This window comes from Meleagris gallopavo, chromosome 8, assembly GCF_000146605.3.
Source record: "Meleagris gallopavo isolate NT-WF06-2002-E0010 breed Aviagen turkey brand Nicholas breeding stock chromosome 8, Turkey_5.1, whole genome shotgun sequence".
NCBI classification, from domain to species: domain Eukaryota; kingdom Metazoa; phylum Chordata; class Aves; order Galliformes; family Phasianidae; genus Meleagris; species Meleagris gallopavo.
The window spans coordinates 2,998,315-3,022,277 of NC_015018.2; positions in this window are offsets into that span (position 1 = coordinate 2,998,315).

Consider the following 23,963-nt stretch of genomic DNA (forward strand, 5'->3'; position numbering starts at 1 on the left):
AACCCATAAACAGTAAGTATGGGGTTGAAAGCTCCTGTTGTGATCGAAATCAAGTTGAGACATCCGTGTTTTCATTGGAAGACAAAAAGTTGCAGTCAGCCAGCCTTCATATGGGTGCTAATAGGTGCCCTGGAAGTCCTGCTTTATCGAGCTCATCGAGGCTGAGCAGGGAGCTGGTTAGTAGAGGTTGTTTTGATAGCTGGTGTTAGTTATTGAAAACGAAGGGCTTTCTCTCCTTTTCTTTCATATGTTACGATGGATCAAACTACAGTCCACCAGGATAAATTCTTTGGTTGCTGTTTTTTTTGGTTGGTTGGGTTTTTTTTAGAGAAAACGGGAGAAAAATTCTGTTGGAACCAACAGTAAGAGGTGAATTCGTACAGCTGGGTGATATAACCCAAACCCTCAGGCATACTTGAACTGAAAATGGGAACTTCAGATTCTTTTAATAACTTTTTTTTTAGCAAAGTTATAGAATTGGGTGGAAAAAATATATATTGTAGCAACGTTTATTCCTTTGTTTCTTCTGTATATTTACACTGCAAGGTGAATTGATCTTTTTATGAGTATTAAGCTGAAATAAAAGCAGTCGTTTTGATCAACGTAGATGTTTCAAATGATGGAGAAGCTGCATCTGTGTCCTTGTTTTTACTTGACTCTTCAGCTCACAAAAACAGGGGCTTATCTGCTTCATCTTGTATTATATTGTAATATCACTCTGATGTTTTGAAAGTATATGCTCCTTCAGCCCGGGGAGTTAGCTTAAAGCTGGAAGGCTCCTGGGCAGTCGATCTCAGTTGGTCTCCCTGTCCGGAAGCAGGAACAAGGTGTGGACAGACGTTTGCCTAAATCTGCTCGTGCAGGAGAGATTCACAAAGTCCCCGGGTGCGTTGTGCTGGGGCTGTGCTGCCCTTGTGCTTGGAAGGCTTGTTCTGGCTCCAAGTGAGATGTTCTCTGCTGAGAGCGATGCCTGCTCCTGGCTGTGCCTCCCCATGGGAGCCTGGGAGGAACTGGTTGTTCTCTTCGTGTTGACCTTTACGTGGTTGAAGGCTTGTGTGCCAGTTACTGTACTTATTATTTTAAGAGGAAACCTAGTTGTTTCAGTGACTGTTAATATGCCTTTTAATTGTACTTGTTTTTCTTTGCCTTTCCCAGTTAATTTGCGTCATCTTTATAATGCATTGGTGTGACGTGGGCAGATATTGTAGGTAAGGAGCACGCAGCAGGGTTGTCGTTTCTACTCGTTGTGCCTTAACTCGTGTTGCTGTCTGCCCAGAGTGCGGTTTTTCTTCTTAAAGCAATGTTACATTATTATACACAGACTCAATGTGCTGCTGCTAGAAAGCCTTCTTCTTTTGTGCAGCACTGCCCCAAGCCACGGGGTCCTCAGTATGTGTTTTTGCTTTTGATGTCGTTTTTCCTGTGTGGCTTTTTTCATCCGTTTGATTTTGGATGGGTCTTCAAGTTTCTCGAGGTAGCTTCAAGTTTTGATCTTGTTCTCCAGAGTTATTTTTACCCTTTTAAAAATCTTTTTCTTCATCTTCTGCATGTTTTGTAAGTCTACTCCATAATTCATCTTTTAAATCATTAGTGAAGATATTAAAGAACATAGGACGTATCTCTTTAGAACTGTACTTGAGATGTCCTTCAGGTTGAAAGAGAACACTTTAAACATGACTCTTGTGCCTTTTAATTAACTGAAAATTTCCTTACTTTCTCTAAATATACACACACACGTATCCCTGGTAGGAGTTTTAGTCAAGAGATTTTGTATTTATGCACTAATCTAGTTACTGTGTCAGATATAGAAATTGGTTGGTTTGACTTGATTTGTACTTGGAAACTTCATGCTGGCTGTTTGCTTTCAGTTATTATCCCCTAGGTGCATGTAAATTGATTAATAATATGTTCTGGTATCTTTCTGGGTAGCAAAGTTAAGCTGATGGATCTGTAATTCCTTAAGGCCTTTTTCCTCCTATTTTTAAGCAAGTCTTATATTTGTCCTCGTCTAGTTCTCAGGGACATCCCAAGTCTTTTGTTACTGTGGAGATATTTTTGCATTAGTTTTTCAGATAATTAAAAGCAACTTTTAGCTGGCTCTGATCATTTGAAAAATCTTAAATAATTTCAATATTCTTTAACTATTAATTTTCCCCAATTTTCTAGGGGAATCTTTAGTCCTTACCTTCCCTGTTGAAGAGTCACTGGTTGCGTTTCAGGGTGAATTTCATGACATCACAAGCAGTGGTCGTGTCTTACTGCACACCCTTGTCTAGGCTGACTCTCAGTGCTCATACATCTAACTAGTTTAGTTTTTTGGTGGTTGTTTTTTTTTTTTTTCTCTTTTTAATAGATGATTTTTTCCATCCCATTGGTCAGCTGGGTATCGATGCAGCAGAGCTGTGTGATCACCAGATCCAGTGCAGAAAGGGAGCAGGAATTCATGGTTTGTAGTAGAAGCAAGAACAGATGGCTCTGTTCGGTGGCAGCCTCAATTAGATCAAATGTGGTGTGAAACTGCTTTGAGTCATTTGCTTTTGTTCTAATTTCTGTATTTCTTTAAAAGGAAATTAGTTTCTGGCCCATGTGAAGCGGCTGCAGTACTCTCATACTGGGATCCCTTTCTTGGCTTGGAATTTCTCTGCTTCTCCTTCAGGAAAAGCCAGCCTTTCTGTCTCTCTTTGTCCCTCTGCTTATTTCTGGTATCTCCAGAGCTTTCTGAAGTTTCAGGATTTTCCAACCACTGAAGCTTTGTGGTGGAGATATAAATTGTTCTTCTCCCATACGCTTCACTGTTATTAATGAGGACAGAGTGGATCTTGCGCAGTGGCAATGAGACACTGAGTGAACAGATTCTGGTCCTTGCAAAGCTATTCTCAGCTCTTTTCAAATTTGTTTTTCCCCACTTCTTGGGAAAGACATTCAGAGTAGTTAGTGGTAATTTACAGCTGATGTACAGCAGTGATGTACTGAATGAGCCTCTTTTGGTCCAATCCTATTTGGCTTTTCCATTAATGCCTTTTCTAGTGGAATATGCTTGCTGCATTTTGAATATTGGAGATTTGAGGAAGGAAGAGATGGAAGCATTTTGACAGCGTGGCTGGTGCTTCAGGAGGGTTTTTGCTATTTAAGACTTTTTTGAAGTAAATACCATACAGTTACCAAAGGATAGATGCAGTTTACTTGGGCAGACAAAATACACATAAATATACGTGGTGAATGACTTCTAGGTATCAGTTTTCTGGGAAAAAACACTTGGTGATGCAGTGAATGAAAATTAAAGGTGATAAAATTAAAGCTGTTGTCAAAACCAAAAGATGATGTCAGCAAAAACATTAGACTAGGAAATCTGCAAGGTTTCACTGAGTGTTCTCATGAGGAAAATATGTTAAACTTTTAGAAGCGCCTGTTGAGGTGGAGCTCTGGGTCATTTGGCAATGAAAGAAATAGTCTGTGCGATGGGATGAGCAGCTGCTCATAGAGTCGCTTGGGTTGGAAGGGATCTCATAGATGGAATTAGTTCCAACCCCCTGCCACAGGCAGGGTTGCCAACCACTTGATTAGGCACTGGGTCAGGTTGCTCAGGGCCCCATACAGCCTGACCTTGACCTCTCCATGGACTGGTGTTCACAATCTATCTGGGCAACCTGTTCTAGCACCTCACCAGTCTCTCAGTGAAAAACTTCCCCCAGCATCTAATCTACATCTCACTTCCTGTAGTTTAAAACCATTTTCCAGCACCTTGCCCTTGTTCAATGTCATGAGATTAATAGGGGCACACCTTTTGAGTTTGTCAAGGATCCTTTGGATGGCATCCCTTCCTTCTGCCGTATCAATTGCACCATGCAGGTTGGTTCATCTGCAAGCTTGCTGAGGGTACACTTGATCTATCGTCTATATCATAAGTTCAGATGCTGAAGTTAAAGATGTCCCAAGATGGACCCTTAGAGGACACTGCTTGTCACCAGCCTCCACCTGAAGATAGAACCATCAAGCCCAACCCTCTGTCTGCGACTTTCCAACCGATTCTTTATCCACCAGATAGCCCACCCTTTGAACCCGTATCTCTCCAACTTTGAGGTAACGCCGTGGTGTGGAACCATGTCAAAGGCCTTGCACAAATCCAGGTAGATGGCATCAGTTGCCTTCCTTCTGCCCATTGATGCCATCACTCCATTTATTTGTTGTGCGTTAATTTCTGAAACAGGGATTGAATACTTTAGGATGTTCTATCAGTGCATTTTGATTTTAAGAACAAACAGATTTTAGACTCTTGATGCCACGCGGTTCAGAATTTAAATAGGAAAGGATTAGCCCAGGTTTTGTGTCTTGAATACCACATATATACATGGTATGTATAGCTCTGAAAAATGTTGCTTGTACTGTAATGCTTCACCTGCATAGTTATCATTATTTTCCAATTTTCCAGTCAGCCCATGCTAGCAAGTAGCAATAATAACTCTTTAATATGTGTGAAGAAGTCTCAATTATTAAAGTTATTAGATAAGATAGTAATGTGTTCTTGAAGATAAAGCATATCTGAAGACCACAGTGAGTCAAGTGTGTTACTGGAAGGCCTAACCCAGAAACACATGCTAACTGAATTGCACCCTGTGTAATGGCATGGTGGGCTGACTTTGACTCATATAACTGAGTCCCCCAAAAGTAAAACAGCGGTGATGGAAGACGTCTGCGTTGCAGTCCTGTGCTCAGAGATGCGTAGAAGGATTTATCTATCAGATCTTAATGACTTTTGAGCCAGGTACCAAAAAGATTGTTTGGATTCGTTGCTTCTGAGCTGTGTGTAATGGATTAAGTGATAATGCAGTTATATCAGAAACAGCAACTTGATTTCTGTTGATATGGAAAGATTTTCTTGATGTGCTGATTATTTGGGTTTGCTTTAAATGGCTAAAATCATGCATCAAGAGTTGAAAGATGAAGATAAGCTGGTATCTATAACTTCTGTTTGAAGTAAGGACTAACTTGAAAATACCATTACTTCATGTTCCACAGCTTTGCAAGTATGTTTCTTATTTTTCTTCTTTTGTTAAACTTTCATGAAGGTAAAAAATCCGGTTTCACATCAAAGTATAGGTTATGAATGACAGCTAAATGAGTAACTTGCTACTGGCAGGAACTTTGAGTTAAGAAGCACTAGATTTTGCAGCAGCAACTTTCCTATGGTTATACTGAAATGAGTTTCTTAGGCTCTTCTTCTAATGAGGAGCTCCCCTGTTACGTGTGCTTGCTTATAGCAGGATTTTGGATGGCGTTCACATTGATTCCTATACGAGGCAAAGGGGGAAAGTATTGCTGGCTTTACTATTCCATTTACTGGAACAACCTTATTTTAATTTGCTTGCTACAGGCATGTGGACATGATACCATGGTACTGCGCTTCTTGCCTTTCCCTTTTTTCTCTTTCTGATAGTGCTAGATGTGGATTTACAACCCAAAAGCCAAGGTTCAAATAAATTGGAAAGGATTCGAGTCAACATTGAGTCTCCATGACTTCATTTAGTGCACTTTTTTTGTAGGGTGCCTCTTGAAGATTACCATGTTTTTAGGTATCCTCTGAGGTCAGGCTGCTTGTTCTGTGCTGCTGCATGTCAGCAGGGCAGACTGGTGATTGTCAGTGCTCTCTAGAAACTGGGAGTTGTTAGTAACATATTGTTGCTTCGCTTTTCCAAAAAGCCATATCCAGAGATGCAATGCATAGTCTGATCTTGAAGTAAGTATTTTGCTTTCGTTTCATTTTGAGGACACTAAAACTTTTTTTTTTCATTCACATATGTATTGGAAGCCTTGTCAGCTTGCCGTTAGCTTAGAACCTAACTGGAAGATGCACAGCACATGCTGTTACTTCTTGTGCCTTGATTCCTTAGACTGGGTTTCAGCATGGTGCAATACCTTCCTTGTGGCATAAAAATAAGGATTTATGCATTCTCAGAACAGGATGGAACCCAAGAGCTTGTGTTAATGTTCAATTTTATTTTTTTCCTCTCTGGAGTTCGGGAGTTAAACTTTCCTATTCTTAACTGGGAGAGAGAGGCCCGGAGTGTTGTAGGTTCACCTTCGAACAGGCTATTGAAGCTTAAAATGACTCTATTTGGAAACAGTTATTGACATAACATTTGAAAAGCAATTTTTGGATCTCGTCAGGCTACAGCTTATTAACGCCCTTCTCCTTTTTAACATCCAAAGTGTTTGTGAGATCCTACTTAGTGTGAGACCATCCTGTGCTTGCCATTCAGCTAATGGTATCTGCAGCCAGTTAAGAATGGATTTGGGGGCTTTCATGAGCATAATAGCACAGATATCTAACAGCAGATAAGATATGCTGAGAAAAACAATGGAAACATTGCACCTTCTTCACACTAAATGGATGCTTCTCTCATTATGTGCCATTGCCACTGTCCTGCCGTAGCCACCTGATGATTTTTTCCATCCCTCCTATCCTTTACTGCTTCCTTTGCATCTTTTAGAGCTTGGGTAGGATCTAAAAGGTATTTTCTGTGACTCAACTCCAACCAAATGTGTAAGTTAAAACTTTGGTTTGGTGCAGAGTTCGTGATTTCATCTTCCTACCTCCTTTTCCTGGTTATTTTGGGAATGTGTTGCATGAAACAGATCCAGAGACAACCTAGTGGCCTCGTATTGCCACCTATTTCTCTTTTTCTTAGAGCTTCTTGAAGAGACGGGCAGAGGCTTTAGCTCAGAGGTTGTGCTTGTGCACTTTGGTAGCAGTCCTTGCTGGAAGCCCACGCTGAAGCTTTAGGAGGTGGAAGCAGGCTGTGCTGAGCAGCACGCCCTTGGTCATATACAAGTTGGGCTCACTCTTCCCCATGCTCTGTGGTTATTCAACCACATGCTATTTCTGCTCTTTGCAACTGTTCTGCTAGTTTGCTTACCCAGGATCAACTGCTCAGCGAGACTTTTCAGCGCTGTCCACTGAAAGCTTCTTTCCTTTGGGCCTTGTGTTTGTCACCTGCGCTTTGATGCTGAACGGTGGCATTCCTGGTGCATCGTTCAGCTTCCCTCTCTCCAACTGCTTTTGCAATTCTCAGGTGAATGACGTTTGGCTCTGATCGCTGGTTACTCATTTTGTCTCTGTGCTTCTTAAGTTTGTATCTGTACTATTTACTTTTTTGTTGTTTTTGGAGACTATTTCATACATCTGCTCCTTTCTTCCAGCTCTGTGACCCTCATGTGATTCTGATCTTGGCAGCCTTTTCAAAACCCCAAGGCAGAGGTAGCTATTTGGGGGGAGTAAGCTGTCAAATACATTTAAGTTTACAATTAAGAATGTATAATGAATCTTTCCAGATTAATTATGATGATGCAACTCTTTTGGAATACTTAAAAGTATCTATTTTCTAAAAGAACAAGAATGATTTCTGACTATGACCAAAATTGAGAGATGTAGAGACAGTACTGAGACATCGGCATCACTTTTTCAACAATGCAAGAAAAACAGTGGAAAAGATGGCAAGTGGAGAAATGGGAATCGGGGGGCAACATGTGTTGAGTGTTAGCAGAAGCAAGTCTTGAGCATGAATTGGGTTTACTGAGAGATGCTGGCCCAGATATAAATATTTTGGCCAAGTTCTAGAAAATTGTATTTGTTAACTAATAGTTGAGCCTATGACGTAGGATTCATGTAACAGTGGCATTTTGCTAGAGTGCAGTGAGCTGCTGCACTAGTTGTTTTTGTATTTTCGGTTGACATTGACTTAAAGGAGTACATGGCAAGAAAATAAATTATTTAAACACCGAGATGTTATCTGCAATCTGATCCTTTAGCTATTTACACTCTTACAGCAGGGCTAAGATGCAGAAGTGTCTCTCACAATCAAACCCATTTTCTTTGCTGCATGCTTTATGTAGCGGCTTGGATGGTTTTTTCTCTCTGCGAATTGGGGAACGATGAGAAGATGGTTTTGAAAAAGACAGCGATTTGATCATGTTGCTCATTGGTTTGGAAATTGCTATAGGGAAACTTTAGTCTGTTTTAAGGTCGATGTGTGTGTTGTCATGTAAAACAGGGCTTACCAACGCCTCCAAAAGCCTGCTGGTGTTCCTCTTCCTCATCTTTAACAAGAAGACACAGTGGTGTTACTAATTCATGGAGTACTTAGTGTATAGACCCTTGCCTTTGACTTAAAAGCCCTCCTTGTAATTATGTAAAAATTGTACATTCTTTTTTCCCCATTCTCATTCTTTAAGGATGTTAGAAATCTCAACGTGGCACTTGGAGCTATGTGTACATCAGTAATTACCTTGAAAGAAGGTATGACCTGAAGAGGGAATAGGAAGGTGTTGTGGTAGCTGAGGCTTAGTCATAGCTTTGAAAAGGAAAGTAACAAAAAGTAAATCCAAAGCTTAATATAAAAAAGTAGTTGTGAAATGCCTACAGAAAGCTTCCTAATTAAGAAAATAAAAGAGCAGGAAAAGCAGTTTATAGCTGAGCCCTAAATGAACGTGCTATCCTGCTAGACGTGTACCATAACAGAAATTGGCAATAACTCCTGTGCATCCCTGGAGTCCCAAAATGTGTCAACAGAAAGGAAACATCCCCTTAAATTAAGAAAGAAGCAATTTTTTTTTCCCCCTCCACTGTAATCGTAAAGGTCCTCATTCCGCACGCTTCGTAATTTATCTCAGGTTGAATGGAGGTGGAAGGAAGCTAGAATGTAATGCATGCTGGGATCAGGACGCAGCCCGTGTCAAGGAAGTAATTTTATGGACTTGTACCAAAAAGCTTTTCCTGAAGCCTGTTAGAGCAGATTAACCTCTCCAGCTCTGAATGGGACCAGGAGGCTGGGGAGAGCTCTGAAGGATGGGCAGGGGATGCTCCAGGTGCAACTGTCTAGGGCAGAAGCAAGATCAGGAAAATGCATTTTATAAGCAAGGATTAAGATGATGCTGCTGGTTATTGGCTTATCTGTGTTCAGGTCATGCTGTATAGGGCAGCATCTGTCACCAAACCAAGGCCTCATCTTAGCACCAGACATTGCCTCACGAGTTTGCTTTGCTTTTAATTGCCGTTCTCCTTTTGCCCCAATAAATTTCAGTCCTTCTTTGCAATGTGTTGCTCAGACGGATAAAGGCGGTCTCTGTGCGTGTTGCTCTTGTAAATTGTTTAATGATGACTGAAGTGTGTTCATGAGGTCCTTGTTGAAAATCATCATTGATAACTGCTCTGCGAACCAGTGAAGGTTCCTTAGGGTAAGAGGCTTTGGAAATCCTGCATTAGCTCAGAGGAAGAGAAGTGCTTTTGACACTCACTGTCTTTCAAGGTCGGATTCTGGCCGAATGCAAAGATGTCAGGCTCTTTATTACTAACTTCAAATGGCTTCTTGAGCACTGTTCTCATAAGAAAAGACTTTCATTGAGGTTATATATCATATTGGAATAAATAGTTGACACATTAAATGAAAAAGTTTATCAAGGAAAACTGTCCTGTGTGAAGTCGTTCTCGTAGTTTCCGTGTATTTGTAGCTGTCTCGCTTCCATTAAAAACAAACATACAAAAAATCAACAGCAAACAGTACAGAATGGCAGTATAGGGAAACAAAACGTTGTGCTTAGGAAAATTAAAAAGTTCCGAGCCAAATAGCCATGCTCTTTAAGTGGGATGATGTGCAAAGCTCTGACAGCATAGTCTGAAATAACCCCTCTTGGCAGGTACTTCTGAGAACTGAAAGAAATAAATACTGTAATTATGAGCCAGAGGAATGCCCACGTTTTCAGATAACAACTGCTATCTGAAGGGCTTCAACTACTCCCCAAAGTTATTTCCAGTTTGAATAAGAAAAGCTGCTGTCCTATTCCTCTGACACGCTTGCTTTCGCTGCTTTGTGAGTGTCTGAGGCTGTTTGCAAGATGGTAGGAAAGATAATTAGTGTTGTCTTTTCTGTCCATTAAGTTTGCTGTTTAGTCTAAAGAGAAATATTTTTTGTGAGGGACAACTAGGTGATCACAGCAGGAAGACCCACAGTGCCCAGGACTGCTGTGTATCCTTCAGAAATACGTAATACTTAATTCTGCCTCATTGAATTCATACTCTTAAAGGGAAAAAAACCACACCAGTGAACCAGTGAACTTGACTACAGTGCATTTATTTCCAGCAGCGGTCGTGATTTGTGGTGGCTGTATTGTAGGAGCAGAGGATGGCAGCAGTCGTGTTGTGAAAGCAGCCCTGAGTCACTGCAGCAGTTATCAGCTGGTGGGACGAGTGGAAGCAAGCACGAGGCCTTGGTTGTCTTTCAGAACACTATGTATGAAACGGAGGTGAGGTTGCTTAGAGGATTAGCTGCTGTTTGGCTCTCAGGAGACTCAAGAAACTTCTTGGCACGCTAGCCTCTCATTAATTGGGCTTAAAGGCTGCTTGGCAGCTCTCCAGTTTGGATGGATATATCCATTTTGGAGTACTGTAACTGAAGCTGCTCTAACACCTGGATGTGTTTTTCTTCTCTGAATACGTTCCAGTTCGTCATATTTCAAGTCTGCCCATGGTTTGGAAGATGAACCAGGTCTTAATGTGACAATAAAGGGAGAGGCCGAGGTGGTCCAGGGAGTTGCGTATGTTACTTAGGAGAAGGACAAAGGCAGATTCTGTGTTCATATCATCTCTGCTCTGTATAGTAATACAATATAAATAAAGCTCCTTCTGGCCCCGTGAAGCCCTGATTACTTCAAAGGGCTGGGCATCCAAAGAAAGCTCGTTCTTACAGCTGCCTTTGCTGGGTTCACCTGGTTGCTGCTGGCATTTGGATAGCCTTACTGGCCTTGTGAGAGTCTTTGAACAGTTTTGGGTAATGTGGCATTTCACTTGACAGTCAGCATGGCTGGGTCTTCTGTCTGCATTAGCATTAACGCCTGCATAAGCTCACACGTTGCTTTTTGTGGCTTCTGTCTTCCTAACTATTGCTCTGTTTTTCTTAGATAGAAAAACAGGTGTTCTGTTTGGCGTTTGCTCTTCATTTAATGTATTAATAGGGCATCTATATATAGGCAGATGCAATCAACTATTATTTTTTGGTGTGCTATTTTTTAACACAGGCTTCAGAACCTGTTTGCTCAACTTCTATTTTGCTTATAAAGAGGAAGCTGTGGGAATTGCTTGGTCTCTTTTGTAAGTCATTTTTCTACCTTTGTAGCTTATTGCCCTTGAAGAGGGACAGATAGGCTTTCTCCATTATTTTTAGGCAGAGGTGGTTTAGAGCTTATTACGATTTTTAAGGAGTCGATGATATTAGTCACAGTGGTAACCTCTGGGGGCCTTTTTCATAAACTGTGACTCTTTTCTGTGTGAAGCATTGCAGAAACCAATAATGCTGTAGCATAAAGTGCTCTTGGAAAATCAGCAGGTTTTATTGTTTTCTTTTTTGTTTGTTTTCCAATAAAACACACTGTGTATATGGACTTAATGAAGCATGAAGAAGAGAAAAAATGAAGTAACATTGAAAATCATAGTTAATTTTGGTGCTGTTTCTTTAGAGAACAATTGAAAAAATCCATGATTAAGAAATTCAGAAGTTTTTTTCTAATATATAGTGCTTTGACCTTAATGTTCTGTGTGTTTGTTTCATGAGGACAGGAAGAGAAGGGGATCATTTGTCACAATTAAAAGAGCTCATTATTAGTTTTAGGATTTCATAACACGGGTTTTGTTTTGTTTTTCAAGTGATTTTCCAGTGCTTAGTATTTCTTTTCATCCTCTGCCGGACAAGACTGTTCATAATAAGTAGAGATAAAGGAATACTATAGAAGAACATTTCCTCTGGCTCTGTGGATAGCTTCCATGGCCCAGTGCTTCCTACCTAGATTTGCTGTCTTTAAATAACAGGCACTGTTTTGTAAATAAAAACCCACGTATCTGTAAGTAGGGATTTCATAAGAAAATAAAAAATGGTTCTAATTTCATCACATATCAGATTTTGGTTTTGTTTCTGTTCTTGATGAAACTGATCTTGAAGGCCAAATGCAGGGTGCTGCGTTTGGGTCGGGGCAATCCCAGGTACTTAAACGATCTGGGGGAGGATATCATGGAGAGCAGCCCTGCGGAGAAGGACTTGGGGTCCTGGTGGACGAGAAGCTGGACATGAGGCAGCAGTGTGTGCTCGCAGCCTGGAAGGCCGACTGTGTTCTGGGCTGCATTAAAAAAGAGGTGGCCAGCAGGGAGAGAGTTAGAGGGGTCTAACATGTGTCATGCACAAATGACTCATTTTGGAATTGGGTTGGATTTTATTGATGTTATCAGTGACAGGGTGGGCACACCTAATGCCTGTGCAGACCCAACAGTGCCACGATGAAGGGCTGCAGTGCGTTCTGGAGTCAGAAAAGAGCAGGTTTTGGTGGACGGCTGCCAAGGGCAGTCGCCAGCTCTGCAGGCAGGATCCCGTGGAGGATGTCCCTTTGCAGCAGGACCAGGATGAAGAAGACAAGCTGCAGCAGGCCCAAGAACAGCAGAAACCTGTGCAATAGAAGAAGGTTCAGTCAGACCTGGGGCACATTTGTCTCAGTACTTTCCAACCAGCCCCAGCAAACAGCCCATGGACCTGTGCCATACAGGGAGCAAACCAATCTGCTGTACAGAGCTGCCAGAAGGGGAGGCTTAGGTTGGATATTAGGAAGAAGTTTTTCACCCAGAGGGTAGTGAGGCACTGGAACAGGTTGCCCAAGGAGGTTGTGGATGCCCCATCCCTGGAGGCATTCAAGGCCAGGCTGGATGTGGCTCTGGGCAGCCTGGGCTGCTGGTTGGCGACCTGCACATAGCAGGGGGTTGGAACTGGATGAGCATTGTGGTCCTTTTCAACCCAGGTCGTTCTGTGATTCATCAGTTAACAATGTAATGTAGGTTCATGGGGATCCAATCCCAGAAAATGTGGGTTCTTGGAGTGCAGTGTTATGGTACACAGCATTCAAGCATTCTCTTGAGGATCTTTAGGCTCAGTTGCAGATAAGTGCATAGCGTACGTCTCAGGCTTGTACAGGACTCCTGCTCGCTTGTGTTAGTAGCAAAAGTGATGTTTCTGCCCAGTTTCTTTTCTCTGTAGTCTTCCTCCTTCTCTTCCCTCTTGCACCCTGCGGTTCTGAGGGTGCTCTATCTGTGGAAATGGGATTTATATGATGATTTTTTTGCACTTAACCTTTTAATGTCTCTCTTTCAGATTCATAGGCTTTGAAATCATGGGATTGTTCCAACCAAATTTGTCCCAGTAGTGTGTTATATTTGTATATGTGTGTGTATGTATGTGTGTATATATACGTATGTGTGTGTGTATACATATATACACATACATATATACATATATATACATACATACACACATATATATACATACATACACACACACACACACACACACATATATATATATACATATATATTTTTTAATTATAGTCGGAGTATTGTGAGAAATGGCATCTTGGCAAAGGAGGATAAGTTCCAGCTCTGTTTAACTTCCAACTCTTGTCTGTTTCACTTTGCACATACAACCAGTTTATTGTTATGTAAATCACTGTCAGTTTTTATGTTAAATGCTTAGTAATTTTTTTTTTTCCTCAGTTTGACTACTTTAATTCGAACCCTGCATTGTTAGGATAACAATCAGTTAATGGTTTCTGACAGCAGTGGCAAAATCGTTTTTTATTAGGGCAGCCCTTCCTGGTCTGCCAGGTTGCAGACGCAAATTTAATGTGCTTTTCTTACTGCATAATCTGTTTTTAGAAAGGAAAGCTGTCTTATTTTGCAGAAAGCAGAGCATCAGGCCAGAGAAGTACGTGGGTAAACACAGCAGTGCTTGGGTGTCTGGACAGAAAACTGATCTTGATGAACTTTTCAAGGGCGTTTGATGTTCTGTAACCATCCCCCTTTTAAGAAATCATCCCTTTATCTTTTTCTCCTTCTGAGTTATTTCCAGTTGATGATGAGATGAACAAAGAAAGGTGTCCTTGCAAAGTAAGAAAAGCTAAATTGGCATGAACAAAGGAAGGGTGGGGTGTCCTTGCAGAACAAGATAAAGCTGATGAGGGGAGACTGAGAAGAACTGGTTAAACAAACTTGTCTTGCAGATGTATTGCAGGAGATGGTAGCTTAGCACCTGTTTGTAAATCTTGCATGCTTGACAGAACAAAGAGGAAAGGACTTCGTCAAATGGAATACAGAGATAGCAGTACTTGGGTAAAACAGCAAAGTCTGAATCTGTATTATAAAGGATGTATAAGTAAAGGAAAGAAAGGGGGGATAACTTGTTGTGAAGGGATGAGCGTGTGGTGAACCGAGAAGAATGTGAAGGCTGGGAACCTCAGGCAACAGGGGAAGGGCTCACTGTAGTGTAGGGATACGGGGTTAAAGGGTGCTGTGGCCTCTGACAGGCTGAGAGATCCTACTGGGAAATGCCTCCAGTAGACTGTCTTTATTTGCAGAAAGAAAGCTAAAACTCTTCTGTCTCTTTTTGGGATTAAGATAAGCAAGCAATCCTATATTCCTGACAGCGATGGCGTAGAGGCTTCGAAGAGCAGGGGAAAAGAGGACCCTGTTTCTTTCTTTCTGTTAAGCACTATTTACATGTATCATGAATGGTTTCTTTGTGGATCCTTTCTAGCTCCTCTCTCAGACTGCTCTGGGTACGTTTACATACTTTCTTGTGTTAGAGGAGAAAACCTCAAGAGGCTTTGGTAAGGGCGAGCAGGCCAGACGTCCTTACCGCAAGCACTGCAGTGTCAGGTGGAGTTACATAAAGGGAAAATCTCCCTTTGGGAATAGTTGAAAATCTGAATGTGCATGAGCCACATGCTGCAGAAGGAAGCCTGGAGACCAGGAGTCAGGCTCGCAGTGCTCTCTGTAGCCAGCTGTAACTTCTGGGAGTTATCCGGATGGCCCTGTGGCTTACACTTGTGTTCAGAAACCAGGAGGGGAAAAGCTCCTGCAGTCCCACTGCACCGCAGCGGAGGTGCAGTGGAGGTTTACCTGGTGCCCCTCTCTTAGCCTTGCCCATAAACACAAACAAGGAAATGAAGCATTTACACAGTCTTTTCTTTCCCTCTTTCCCTGGAGCTCAAGCTTCATTAACGTAGCACTGGATTTTACATTCCTCCCGCCCTCTCTTGATTTGCTGCTACAAGAACTCTTCTTCACTGGACAAGAATCAGGCCCAAATTGTGCGCCAGATCTTATGGATCCCAGAGGAGAAGTTAACGAGTGTGATTTATTCTTTCGCCCGGTGCAAGTTCGGTAGTTTTAACTCCTGTGTTAAACCAGGGAGGTTTCTATGAAATGCTTCCATAGGGCATGAAGTTAATTCTAACTTCACAGGTCATCAGTGCGCAGCTGAGGAGGTTTTGGCTCTGCAGCCGTAGTAGTGGTGATGGCCTTCAGGCAGTGGCGGTAGGGCTGCTCTGAGCCACGTGCCCATATCCCACGTATAGGGCACTGATGGCGCTCGGGCAGATGTGCATTAATCTCCACCATTTTCTAACCAGGCTTTTTCCAAAATGATGTTCTTTAGCAACTGTACTTAGCTTTTTAGCTTTCCCAGCGTGCTGCTGAAGGATCATGCTTAGGTGATAGCTATATTGGCTTCTTCATTGTCTATTTTGGGCTTTCATTGGTTTTAATGAAATTTTATTTTAATTCCACTGCAAACAAACTCTGCTAAAATCCTCATTGCTTTTTCTCTTCCGTGACTTTCACATCTTCAAGCAGTGAAAATGAACAGCAGATTTCTTTTTCTTCTGTTGCTAGTATTTGGTATCCCGTGGCACTGTATGTGACAACCTGTTGTTTCTCATCAGTGGGAATCCTTGATAATTCCGTTCAGTCTGTTTGCAAAAAGAGAAGCAAGTTCAATATTTTCATGCTGTGCACTTTTTCAGAGTTTTCAGCAACGTTTGGAGCTTTTGCCCAAAAGAAATTTTCCCCAGAGGCTACAATGAGTAACTGTCAGCATTGCCCGCTATTAATAATTGCATGCAAAAATTGATCTTGGAGCTGCTGTGAAATGGCTGCAGTGTTGTATGCAGGAGCCAGCTCATTTAAAGCTGATGCACTGGAAGATGGTTCTTTCGCTGAATGCAGTAGGAAGGAAATCACACAGCCTGTCTTTAACACCGGGTGTCTTTCAGATATATGAAAAGGCTCCCCTTGGTCACGGGGGGGGAAAATACACCACAAACACTATGTTAAAGCCAAGAGCGTGGCCAGGGAGGAATGTGGGTGTGTATTTGGGAACACTTTGGGCAGTGGGGCAGTTCAGGGTTGCCCTGTGTGTTCAGGTTATTGCTGCCCGGTTGGGGCACTAAGGGTTTGGATCAGAACTGGCATCAGCCCCAATGCACAGCAGCTGCTCTGCTGGAGCAGTGTCCCTGCCTCTTGTGGGTAAGCTGTGGCACCAAGGGGGATGGCATCAGCTCTTCAGTCTCACGTGGGCCAACAGTTCAAGTGGCTTACAGAATCAGAGTTAAACTTAAGTACAGTCCGATGTGATACTTCCTTTTGTTATTAGTCTGTGCAATCATGAACACTTTGCTCGGCTTTCAGTTTTGAGACTGATCCGGTAAGTCTGGAGAAATGTCACTATCTAGTAATGAGAATCCATCATAAAATGGTATTTTAAGTTGATGATTAGAAAGATAGGGAGGGTAGGGACCCTTCTCACAAATTGAAAGCCTTGAAATGTTTTATGAGATGCGAATGAGCACGAGATGAGAAAGAACACAAGGGTTTGTTTGTTGTTTTATTTTTTTTTACACTGGTCTTTGTGTGGGCTTTCATTTCTCCACATTAGAAATTGAGGATAATTTTAGAGAAGAATAACAACTATACAGTTTTGGGTCAAAAAGTAGTATGGATTGTAGCTTTTTTTAAAATATAGTTTATGGATGCACTCGTGATTATGTTCTGAAATGTACACAGGCTCCTGTGAAAGTAGTGTCTCCTATTTTGTTCTGTTGGCTCGTGACATCAGATGGCAGTAGAAGTTGAACCTTTTCAATGAGCTTCCTTTACGTTTTGCTGCTGTGTGACAGATGGCAGCAAGAGGTGCAGAACTGAATTCCCACTGACATTCATCAGTATTTGCAGAATGTTTATGGAGGCCAAACAGTGGATGTGAGCATAAGGATGGCATGGGTAAGTGCGTTTCAGGTGGACAGTGAGTCACCTCCACCGGGGCAGGTTGTTATGAGCCTGGCACTCGGGCTTCTGTTCATCACTGGCCAAAATGCACAGCTCATGGTGATGGCCATGCTGAAAAACAGTGTTTGTATCTGCAAACTTGCTCTGTCAGCATTATTGTGCAGTTTTTATTCGTTGTAACTTTAGAAATAAATAGGGTGCGTTACTTTCAGAGTGATCTCCTTATATATATATGTGTATATATAATATAGTTTCTGTAATTTTTCCCTTGAGTTGATGAAAATTGTTAATTTAGAAAAATTTTAGCATCCTTACAATTACAGAATCTGTCAGATGGACTGCACTTTCTAGGCAGATGGAGATCTGTGTTCCCATTTTAAACTTAAATACACATGAAATCGGTGCTTTGTGCTGAAAGGAAGCAGGAGCTGCATACGTATGCTCAGAACACTTCCTTTTGATGAATTTTTCTTGCAAACGTTAAATAGCTGATATTGCAAAGCATTATGTGATGTTTAAGGTTACTGTATTTCATTAATGAACTGCGGGAGAGATTTTAATAGCAAATATTAAATGTTTGAAACTGCTTCCCATTAGTTCATAGCGGTTAGGATAAAATGCACGTTCTTAATTTGTTGTTATTTATCCTTGCCTGAGCCCTGAAGGGTAGTTGGAAGGCTTTGTTCTGAAATGTGGGAATGAGTCTGGCTGTAATTGGACCTGTGAATAACTTCCCAAATGCTCTGTATCCTTAGCTGCTGTTGTAATGCTGGAGACCTGTCCCTCAGTTTTGAAAAGCTGTCAATAATTAGGAAATAATTTCTCCGTTTTGGGTACACAGTATTGAGCTGTAGGTGTGAGGCCTGGTAGCTGAGAATAAACTCATCGCTAGTAGTAGATACCACAAACTGTGTGCTTGCATGTGCTCTGGCTTGTAGAAGTAATGGGGAACATGCTTTATTGTTCTCTTTCTGCATTAGTTCTGTTGTTTCCTAATTTTGGTTGAATGCTTTTATTATCTCTTCGGTTTTGTCAGGAATCTCAAAACTATTTTGAGGACTAACACAAATCTTCATCATAGCAGAGCAGAAACCACCAGTGCTTGGAGAATATCAAACATTTCCCCCAATAATTTGTTTCTCTTTGTAGCATATAAATAGCATCAGTGCCTTAATTGGGATGCATGTTTAGTCCGGCAAACAGACACACAGTGTTCAGCTCAGAAGAACTTGCTGCAGCACTGATTACTGGAATATGATAAATATTTGCTCAGTGTGGCACTTTCAAATTCTGTTTTTCACTTTGCCTATTGCTCTCATCTTCAAAGATCTGTCTTAGAGAAGACAATTCAGAGAACGTGTGATTTCAGAAGCTTCACAGTACTGAAACTAGCCACGAAATTGCAAAGGAGTGGGAGGGCAGACCAAAGGACGTGGGAAACCCATTTCTGTGTCCAGATCGCTGTTTGGGCAGACAATAGCTTACGTCCTTTTCCATTTTTTCCTCCATGTGAAGGAAGGATAACAGCTGGGATGATTTGCAAGCATCAGACTTAGTGAAAGTTTGGACTCAGTAAAAGGGGCAGCACATTTGGTGACCGCCTGTCTGTGACACCTGGTATGGATTCTGCCTGAACACAAGGCTGCTTCTGTCCTGGGTGTAAGAGAGTTAATATTATCACTGGTTGAGCGGAAATAGAAGAAGCTTTGGGCTTTCTTGCCCTGAAGTGCAAAGCTTGTCCTAGATCCCTGTGCTTTGTTTGGGGATGCTCAGACTGGAGCTAAGAATAGCCCTGTCCTGGAGCTGGAATGTGTCAGTCTGTTATAGCTTATATTCCTGTCCATGAGTCCTTATTCTGTCAGGCTGCACTGCTCAAACTGTGATGAATTACTCAGGCTGGTAATGTTCTAACATAAATAAATAGGGAAGAACATAAATAAGCCGAGAAGAATTCAATTACCACCTAATTCACAGGAAGGCTGTGTTTCAGACTATGAATATTGCCCTTGGCAAAGAGTAACTGTGATTATTACACATGTTCCAACAATAGTAAGAAACTTGCTGTTCACTTCTAAAAACTAGGCTGCCTTGGTAAGGGAGAAGTCATTGAAATGCTTCTGGTTTAGGCCTCGCAGCTGATCACCGAGAAGTGCTTAAGCTCTGCGTTTGGTGGGAAGGATGCTGCCTGTTAATGAAGCAATGCTTCTCTCAATTCCCAGCTGTTAAATGGGCCATCGGTGCAGGACCTGCCCCATGTGTTTCTCTGTGTGTGGGATTGGAAGTTATTTCTTTCAAGCGCACGTGATGAGCTACGTCAGTTAGCCTTTGCTGAAGCCATTCTAGTCCCTAGAGCAGGAAAATGTGGATCAAGTGGCAGACACACAGGGCGTTTCCATCTGTGAACAGAACTGAGGCAGTTGGACTGATTGTCCTGCTCTTTCTATGGTTTCTGGTCTTTTTGACTAAGGAGTATCAACTGCTACATTTCTTATGCCTATCTGAGGGTTGAGATAAAGCTATTTACTAAGAGAGAGAAAAGGAAAAAAAATTACACTTGTGTGTGTGTATATAACATGTGATGCACAAGCAATTGCTCACCACCTCCCATCCAGTGCCCAGCTGGCCTCTGAACAGCAGAAGGGAGAGAAAGATGAACTCCCACCTTCTTCAGAACTCCTCCTGCCTGATGTCATATGGTATGGAATATCCCTTTGGACACTTGAACTCAGCCCTCCTCATTCTGTTCCCTCCCAGCTCCTTGGACTCTTTTCTGTGCATGGCTTTGGCTCTTAGCAGCAGCTGCAAACGTCGGTGTGTTAGCAGCGTTGTTTTTCTCCTAGAACCAAAGGACAGCATCATACCAGGCACTCTGAAGAAAACAATTCCATCCCAGCTGAACCTAAGATAATATCCACCCCTTGCTCCATACCATTTATATCATGCTCAGATCCCACAGTTTCTACACATCCAAACTAATTACAGAATCGCAGAATTGCATGGCTTGGAACTTTCCTTGCTTTCTGTTATATATATGTTTATATATATGTTTATATATATATATATACACACACATTCTCATAATTTATGAGCCATTTTCTAAATTTTCCGTGGAATTCCTTTAGTTCATAACTTCAGGCTTCATGTGTCATTGGAACCCTTCAGTGCAGGAGGGATGATTCACAGTGTTGGGTTACTGCATGCAGAAGCCAGTTCTGGTTCCATCTGGTGCGCATACATAATAATAAATATAGAACAATAATAAATATAGTACAATATCAGCCTGGACTTCTGGAAAAGGACCTTAGTTCTATATGAAGTACTGGTCAGATCATTCCTGGAGAATCTGCTTTGAGGGTCAGTATTTGGAAAAAGGAAGGAGCTGCAGAAATGATCAGCAGGGGAAAAATGAATTGTACTTTTGGTTCAAGTCGGTATTTTAACACTTTGTTTAATGCAACTTCTGTCTCGATCAGTGTGTGTAATGGTATACTAAAGTGTGCTCTTTAATTTAGTAGAATAAGGCTTATGAAGGACTGGCAAGTGGAGTGTGTAGAAATTCACATACAAATATAGCCTATATTTTTAAAGTTTGGTTAAAATAGTCACCTAGTCAGCTTAGTGACAAGATGTTGCTTTCTCCATCAGTGAAAGTCTTTAGAAAGGATGGCATTCGCTGTCTGTAAGATGCAGCATGTTGTTTATATGCCAGTACAGTTTGAAATCATTTCTGTGGTATGTTGGAGTGAGCTGTAGCAGCAGTCCTAAGTTGAGTCTCTAATAATAAACTACTTGCACATGGGATTGCAGTGGTATGCCTAAGCAGTGACTTCAGTTAGTTCCTTCTTAATTTGCCTTTCTTCCTTCAGCTGGGTTTTGTGCTTTCTGACCCACTGCCACATTAAAGGGCAAAGAAGTTTGGCAGAAAATAAACCCCCTTGTGTTACAGCTTGTCCTCGGATATCAGAAGGGACTGGAGGCAGCTGGTCTTAAAAGCCAGTGTTGTTCTCCCAAGTCTTCTATGATAGTAACTTCCCTGACATCCCCCCTCTCTTATTTTTCAGGTGGAGCTTGAGTGACTCTATGTACGCATACTTTTGTTTATGATTGGTGCAAAATGACCTCACCTTGTTTTTAAAAGTATGGACTAGAAATTCACAGTGCAAACTCTGTCAGAGTTGGTTGTGCCTTGGAAGCAGGTAGCTTATGCAATGGAGCTGTTTTTGTATTATAATGAGGTCATAATGAGATTATAATGAGCAAAGTTCACCTAGAGGACAATATTCTGTGTAAAAAAACGTTTCAAGAAGCATCGTGTTTGCAGGCTCATCTTGATGGGGGAATTCAACCACCAGGATGTTTGCTGAGAAAGCAGCATGTGGGGCTGCAAACAATCTTAAAGACTCCTGGAGTGCACTGAGAACTTTCTAGTCCGGGTATTAGACAAAAAAGGTAAGATTGGAGGCACTCTGGACTGTAATGACTGTGCCCTGGTTGAGTCTGTGATAGGCCTGGCAGAAAGCAAAACCAGGACCCGAGTCTTCAGGAGAAAAAACTTCAGGCTATTGAAGGAATTACTGGATGAGATTCCCTGGGAATCGGAGGAGTGGACTGGGACTGGCAGCTCTTTAATGTTTCAACAAGGGGAGATGGTGCCTGACGAGAGTGGTGGCCTTCTGGATGGAGTGACAGCATTGGTGGACAAAGGGCAGGCAACAGATGTTGTCTGTCTTGACTTGTGTAAGGCCTTTGACATGGCTCCGCAACACAATTTTGTCTCGTAGTTGGAGACATACAGGTTCGAAGGGTGGACAAGGACAATGGATAAGGAATTGGTTGTAAGGTGACAGCCAGAGTGCTGGGCTTGATGGTTCTGTGTCCAAAAGGCTGATGGTGAGTGGTCTTGGGACTGATGCTCTTCAACATCTTGCATCTCATGCAAGGAAGAGGTAAAGCTGTTGATGTGGGTGCAGAGGAGAGGTTCAGGCTGGATATTAGGAGGAAATTTTTAACCGAGAAGGTGGTAAGGCTCTGGCACAGTATTGCTGGACAGCTTGTGGATGCCCCATCCCTGGAGGTGCTCAGGGGCCATCCTGGATGGGTCCCTGGGCAACCTGATCTAGTGCTTGACAACCCTGGTCATGTCAGGGGAGTTGGAACTGGATGGTGGTTAAGGTCCCTTCCAACCAAAGTTATTCTATCAGTTAGTGTTGCAACCAAGAAGCATTTTTCAGTATATGATGATGTATGTGCTGATTAAATGGTCCCTGAACAATAAAACTACTTGAAATAGGAAGCAGGTCTTGTGGGGTCAACATGGGGTTAGAAAATGTGTGTGTATGAGAGGCAGGCACTGTCAACACCAATTTAAAAGTTTAAAAAAACCTGTTTCAAAACCATTGTCATAGGTGACTTTAAGGTCTTCATTAAAGTATAATGAATTTTAATTGCCATTTAAATTTTGCTTTTGCGGTTCTAAAATTCATGGTTCTCCTTTGTCTCTGCTCTTCTGAGTCCCATGATTTGAGTTGCTTGCTCAGGGGTGCATAGAGCAGCCTGCCACAGACCTGCAGAGGTGTGCCACTCCTCTGAAGTGCATGAAGTGACACTTGCCCTCCTGTTCCTGTTGCTCATAGAAGGGTGAGAAATAAGCCTTAGAATCTGTGGGTTGAATTGAGTAAAAACTTCAGCGAATCGATTAGAGAAACTGGAAAAAAATGCAAGGTGTGCATACTTGGTGTAGTGATGATGTGTTGGGCAGGCAATTGAGAGAGATGCTTCCTTTACAGAGAGATGAATGCCTCCCTTGCTTACCGCGCTGCTGGTAATAATGAATTTACAGCTGCTAAGTGCCTAGATTTAGAATGTGCTTTTTGTCATAAATTCCCTTCCATCAAGGCCTTTCATGCAGGACGTCAGAAGGAAAAGTACAAGGGAAAGAAATTGCATGATTAGCAGTTAATTAGAAGTAACTAAAGTGTATTAGATCCAGTCAAATTAACTGTTTTATTTTGTGCCTTGTTGTTTGCAATCTCATAAGTATGAGTCATTTAAAAGCCAATCTGCCTTGGTACACTCCGTGCTGGTTTATAGTGCTTTCTCCTAGCCAGCACGAGCGTTTCCTTGTTAATGTTTCACATCTGTTCTTTGTAATTCAGTGATTATGTGCAGGCCTCTGCGTCCTCCTTGTTTGTTTTGAAAGGGCAATGGGAAGCTTCATTTACCTGAGATTGAATCGATATCTCTGATTTATTAAAGTTTGGGCACCCTGAGCTGCTTCTCTGCTGGCCTGTGTGGATGGTTATTTTTAGCAGAAGTTGAATATGTGAATGTTTGGAGATCAGTGATCTGCGGTTAGAATCACCTGGATCTTGTAGAATTGTCTTTGTAAATATATGCTGAGATCTATATTGCTTTCTTCTCAGTCACGCTCAGGTTCCTCATGAGCATCTATGATGTGTTTCTGTTTCAGTGAGCGTTCAGAGAAAACACTTCGTTCTGTGAGTGTCTGTATTCACACACGCACTGGGTGTTCGTGTCCAAACAAGAATGTTTGCTATTAAATAAAATCCTACTTACAGCTTGATACTGTTGGCCATTTAGATGCTCATACGGAAAGCAATAGTGTTCTGCAATCTAGGTGAATGTTTGCGTCTAATAATATGCAGTGTGAAACAGCAAATTGCCAGAGTCACCTATGTTCATTATTTACTTGTTTTTTAAATGCTTGAAAATCTTCTCTGACACTGAGGTGCTCAAACACACAATTGTGTAAGCATCAGATAACTTAATAATGCTGAATGGTTTGACTGGAGCGCAT